The 6,225-nt window shown below is 40.2% G+C and overlaps 1 long non-coding RNA gene across 1 annotated transcript in view; it reads right to left on the bottom strand.

The window, feature by feature from the left end:
- Positions 1–3,604: 3,604 nt before the first annotated feature.
- Positions 3,605–6,225, bottom strand: part of LOC147820456 (uncharacterized) — a 31,861-nt gene continuing 29,240 nt past the window's right edge. Inside the window, exon 3 of the long non-coding RNA XR_015448488.1 lies at positions 3,605–4,965. This is a non-coding gene — a long non-coding RNA (uncharacterized LOC147820456). The remainder of the gene's footprint in view (positions 4,966–6,225) is intronic.

Below are 6,225 nucleotides of genomic sequence, written 5' to 3'. Positions count from 1 at the left end.
AGTAGGTTGATACTAAAGGGAATATTAAAGTATTTCCTCAAATATCACAGTTGTATTTAATTTGCAGGCATCTCCCCTTCAGAATACAGTTCTGCTCTCGTTTCCTCCTTAGCTGCAGGAGAGACAAAGGTGTTTCTCTCAGTCTCCCCTGACACCACAGTATTCTGCGTAGAGCGGTGGGTGGGGTATTGATCTCTGGGACCACTGCAGCCCTCATTCTTCATTTGGAATGGGGTGACATTGTTACTAAAACCTACCCTATCCTATTTCACTGCTTATTAGGTGCTACTTAGAGAAGGTAAAGGAAGAATAAAGGAGGAACCCGTGTGAACATACAGAACATCGGCTTAGAAGGGCTCTTAAAAACTCGCTTCTTGGGGATTTTAAGTTAATTAACCTTTGAATTCCTAGCATTAATGCCCTTTCTGTGGAAAGAAGTTTGATTTTTATATTTGAAAAATATGAAAGAATTTTGAGTAACCAAAGATTGATCTTTACCTTTTTTACTGTATTCTATTTATTGGTGTGTTGATAAAATAAATTGATTATTTCTAACTGCAGAAACCTGTTTTCAAGGGTGTGGCTGTTGTTTCATGTTCAGAGAGCATATGTTTGAGATGAAATGATTTTCTTGTAGAACATAGAGAGTTACAGGTACAGGATTTTGGGAAGGGACACCATGTGCTGGTTAAGAATTGTCTATGTGTGAGCAATTCAAAATTCAATTCAAATGGATTTAATCAGCGTTCAGAGATATATGGCCTTAGATGAGGTAGGACCAGGACTTAATCCTTCCAGACTCCGAGGTCTTCTCTCATCTCCTGGCCCTTTTGGAAATAGCTTCATCCCAAAGCCAAGATTACTCACTGTTACAAGACAGATGGTGTTCAGCATCTTTTTTCTGTGTTCCACATAACAGGAAAGAGAGGACACTTAAATTCAAGTATTCCTAAAGAAGTCTAGAGATAATTCTGATTGGGATCATATAGGTTACTGCCCACCACAGTGAGGGAGGTCATTGCACTCTGTTGAGCTTACATTAGGCTTGTAATTTTCTATTTTTAAAACTTTTATGGAAACAATAATTGCTTTGTGTGGTGTTTTGGTTTTTTTTTTTGTACCAGGGATCAAACTCGGGACCTTGCGCTTGCGAGGCAGGCACCGGAACCACTGAGCTAAATCCCCGGCCCTGCTTTGAAAGTAGATATGTCTTAAACCATGCCTGATTAATGGACCTTTTGGTCATTTCCAAAAGCTTTACTAAATGCGCCTGTGCCTGCGTCTTTGTAAGCGGGGACAGTCAGGACTCCGGGTCAAGTGCAGTGGGTGCTGAGTGAGGGACAGGGTCACCGCCTCTGTCGTGTCCGCGGTCCTGGGCACTGGGGCTATTGCCCCATGTCCTCACTAGCAACTGCTTTTGTCTTAAAATATTTATACTGATTCCAACAAATGAAAGATACGTGGTCATATTGTACATTTTTATGCATTTTTCTTCATTTTCCTTTCATTAGTGGGTTTGGCTCTGTTCTTTTTCCTTTGTGTGACCCTGGTTTTTAGGATCTTTGTGGACTTTCCCGTGGCTTGTGTTTGTATTGGTTTATAGGAAAATTGTTAGTATCTAAATTCAGTCTTTCACTGCATACATATATCACAGATATTTCTCCTGCACTGGCATACGTCTTTTAAGTTTATTATGAAGCCTTTTATTAAAAGGGTTTTTTTTAAAACGTAAAGTATCAAATATTTTCTAATAATTTGTTAAATGCTACTTATTTCTTTCCATCCACTCTAAAATATTTTACATTATAATATTAGAAAATACAATAGTTATGAAAAATATACTTTATCGTAGTTTTCCTTTACATTTACTATTTAATATGGAAAGAATTTATTCATTAGTAGCGTGTGAGACAAGGATACAACCTTATTTTTGTCCTAAATGGTATAAAGCAGTGCCCTGCCATCATGGAGAGAATGAAACACCATTAGGCATTGGGTTTCAGTGTGAAGTTCTTTTGCATCGATCCAAAGCTGATGAAAGATGAGGTAGAGCCCGGCAGCTCTCGGTCCTGCCGATGTCCTGTGACACAGCTGGACGAAGCTCGGGCATCCCCTTACCAAGGAGGAGGCCGCTGCCTCCTGCCCCTCGGAGTCTGAGGGCCACTCTTGGGAGTTCGGGGCCCAGCATCTGCAGCAGGGCTGGCCTCACTCTCACAGGTCAGCGTTGTCCTCGGGTGCAGAGAGCGAGCACTGGGCAGGTAGGGACTGCTGCGTGTGCCCGAGAAGGGGTCGGGACAGGGACATTGGAGTGTGCACCAGCATCCGCCACAGCTGCACATTGCAGTGCTGGGGTTTTCTCCTGTGGCTCTTAGCGTTTTCGTGATGCCATCCGGGTGTGTTCCTGCACGAACGAGGCCCCTTCTCTTCCTGTTTAGACCCTCATAGCCAGTGCGCAGATATGTAGTGAGTCTGTACCTGTGTTTTCCTCTACGTGTGCAATCCTGGCCTTGCACACTGGCTCTGCCGCTTCCTAGCTTTTGAACCTCAGACAGCTTTAGCTATAGGTTCTGTGAGATGGGAATAATCATACAATCTACCTTGTAGAGTTACTGTGAAAATTAAATATATGGATGAGAAAGTTAGTAAGTTGTTGATAGTATTGGTTGTTGCAGTTACTAATATTTTTATTAATGATTGTAAAAATAGAAAGCTCTTGATATTTGGGGATTTCTAAGCCTCTGTTTTTGACTCATAATAATTTTTTTCTTGTACATTTTCTTAGTAGACAAACATTTCATTTAGAAAATAGTGACAGTTTGGCCCTTCCTTTCCGTTCTTTGTGCCAGTTTCCTGGGCGATAGCCCTAGGACTCTGCTGCCTGAGCAGGGAGGAGAGATGCCGCTGCGTGTGTTGTTTCTGTTTCTAACGGCAATGGTTTTGCTCTTTGAGCATTAAATGGGGTATTGCTAGTGACTCCTGGGAGATGCCATTCCACTAGCTTGACAAACATGCCTTCTCTTCCAAGATTACAGACTGTTTTTATATCACGAGGGAATATGGAATTTTATTAAATGCTTTAGACAATTTTGCTCTTTTGTTTTGTTTTGTTTTGTTTTGTTTTTTTGGCACCGGGGATCCAACTCGGGTCCTTGCGCCTGTGAGGCAGGCAGCAGAACCACTGAGCCCCCAATTTTCCTCTTTTTTAAGAGAAAAACTTACGTAAAATAATGGCTTTAGGTAACGAATAGGCCTCATTTCCAATGACACAACCACGCTCCTCTGGCATTCAGAGCTCGCTGTTTCCGCTCACCTCCGCTCCTCGCCCTCGCAGACCTGGTCACTGTACTCGCTAACGATGATGTCCCGGAGTCCTGTCCTTCAACAACAGCGAGCGCCTCTTCCTGAGAGAGCCAGTGGCCGCCTCGGTCTCCCTCTCCACGCAGCAGAGCGAGGCAGTGCTGTCCGTGGTCTGGGAGCCCGCGCAGGGGCTGTTCGGGACCGTGACCGTGAAGTTCCCGGTGACCGAGGCCAACTCCTCTGCGGAGTCCCAGGACCTGACCCCTTCCCGAGGCTACATTGTTTTAGAGGAAGGAGTTCGATTCAAGGTACGGTGTGGCTCTTTTATCTTTAATGTTGCAGAGGGCTTCTCTAAAGGTGCACCCTACCTATCCTCAAAGGGAAAGGAAGCATTCCCAACTGAGGATTTCCTACAGACCCGGAGAGGAGTGTGTGGTCCCAATGAGGTGCAGCTGGAGAAGTCGCTCTTCATGGAGCAAGGGAGGGAGAAATAATAAAACGTCATAGAGCTAGTTTGAATTTCAAGCCCATGTCAATGGCAAAATTCTCTTTATATTGTGTATTAAGCATAAACTAAAAACAAAAAAATCCCAGCCTCACTCAGACACTTCTTTTTGCCACAGTTTAAATGTAACTGCTTATCTTAGATTGCTTGTTTGGGCGTAGGAATAGTATATTAGAGGAAAAATGCTGAGTTTGAGTTGAATTATGACTGTGATCTCATGGAAGTTTACCCTCTAAATTTTTTTATATTTTTTATTTTCTATACTTGTTACTAAACTTTATTTTTAAAAACAGTTTAATTTTAAGATAGTTATACTACCTTTAGACATTTTTCTCTAGCTGGCTATATAAAATATAACTCCAAACTAATATACATAATTCTTTCATCTAAAATAGTTCATCCCGTTAAATAATTTTCCTCATGATAATTTTGTGTAAACTTCAGCATACTTTTATGCTGGGCTGTTGTTATGTTCTTGGAAATGTAAACCTTTAATTGTTCAGAGACACTTAAATCCTGAAATGATATAAAAATTCAGATTTGAAGTTTATTATGATTTTGCCCTTCTTTTGCTGTGTTCACATTTTTTCATTTTTAAATTTTAAATTATTTGTATTGTTTTTTTCCTGTTACTTTTTCATAGGGTGAAGAAAAGCCCTTTCTGTTCATTAGGCAAATTAAATGTTAGGGCAAATTGGAATAAATTTTAATGCACATAACTGCTTTTTTCCCCACATTTTTAATCATGAAATATAATATACAACTCTTAAATGTGTGCATGAATGACTTAAAAGACATATGCACACGTGTAACCACTCAGATTAAGATACTTAACAAGTCTCTCACCCAGAAGCGTTCCCTTTGCCCTTTCCCTCTTCCAGAAGAAATTGCTTTCTAATGTTTATAATTACAGACTCATTTTGCTGGTTCTTGGGCTGTGTCAATCGACTCATGGGGTATCTACTCTTTTGTGTTTGACTCCTTTCACTCAACATAATTGTTGAAATCTGCATGATTGCACAAAGCAGTAATTTCTTCCTCTTGTGTTACGGAGTAGTGTTCCAGTAAAGAGATCCCACTTTGTTGATCCAGTCTCCTGCTGGTAGAGATTCAGATTGTTTCTGATTGGTGCCTGATCCCTCACTACACTTGAGCAGTGACTCCTAGTTTACAATGGGATCAATAAAGTTATAAAGTCAGGGCAGCATAAGAAGTTAGCAAAAATGAAGATGTGAATTTAATCTTTTAATGAGTGTTATTTTAAAATGCTTAAAATATTTATGTTTTAGATACTTTCTTTCAATATATGCCTGTTTTGAAAATCCACATACTAGTACCTTGAAACAGTTCTAGCTATCACATTACGGGGATCATTATTATAAAGAAAAAAGGTGGTATTTCTCAAAACATATTATTTTCTTGTCAGAATGTGTAATAAAGTTCTGTGTGTGTGTGTGTGTGTGTGTGTGTGTTGCAAACTGTATTCTAGTAACTGTATCTTTTGATTTTGTTTTCAGGCCCTACACATATCTGCCATATTAGACACGGAAGCAGAAATGGCTGAGCATTTTGTTTGCACCTTGTTTAACCCAACTGGAGGTGCCAGACTGGGGTCACGCGTTGAAACCTTGATAACGGTTTTGCAAAACCAGGCCCCTCTGGGGCTATTCAGTATCTCTGCCGTTGACAATAGGTATAATTTATAAGGAGATTATCACTTCAAAAACTAAGTAGGGAATGTTTTTTGACATAAAAAATGTTTGATTATTTGAGAAAGGGCCTTTTAGAATGACCTCTGGAAGATAGATTCCGAGAGGTTGTGCATTCTCTCCCGTAAGAGGGAACATCCAAAGGCTAAACGTGTCTGATGTGGTGATGTTATTAGAATTTTTCTGTTCTCAGGTTTTCAAGTAAAGGCCTGCATTATTTTGTGTGTGTGTGTGTGTTTTGTTTTCTTTTGTTTTTTGTACCAGGGATCAAACTCGGGATCAAATCCCCGGCCTAGGCCAGGGATTTAGCTCAGTGGTTTTGCTGCCTGCTGCGCAAGCACAAGGACCTGAGTTCGATCCCAGGTACCAATAAATAAATAAATAAATAAATCCCCGGCCTATTTTGTGTTTTGAAAAATAATAAAATCAATATATATGGCATGTACTTAATTGCTCAGACCAAATGAATGACTCTTCAAACATATATTAACATGGCTGTAGTTCTAAAGTTTCCTCTGGGAGCTACAAATGTTTATATTTTATGTCTTAAAAATACTTTAAGTGATAAATGTTTATTAAAATACAAAGAATTTCCTGACTCAGGACTGGGAATTTAGCTTAGTGGTTCTGGCGCCTGCCTTGCAAATGCAAGGACCCGAGTTCGATCCCTGGTACCAAAAAAAAAAGAGAAAGAAAAAGAATTTCCTGACTCAT

The sequence above is a fragment of the Heterocephalus glaber genome, unplaced genomic scaffold (genome assembly GCF_053883595.1).
Source record: "Heterocephalus glaber isolate CG9 unplaced genomic scaffold, H.glaber_assembly_v1.0 deba00001914, whole genome shotgun sequence".
In the NCBI taxonomy this organism is placed as follows: domain Eukaryota; kingdom Metazoa; phylum Chordata; class Mammalia; order Rodentia; family Bathyergidae; genus Heterocephalus; species Heterocephalus glaber.
The sequence above is the reverse complement of the archived record's forward strand: the minus strand, read 5'-3'. Positions and strand labels throughout refer to the sequence as shown.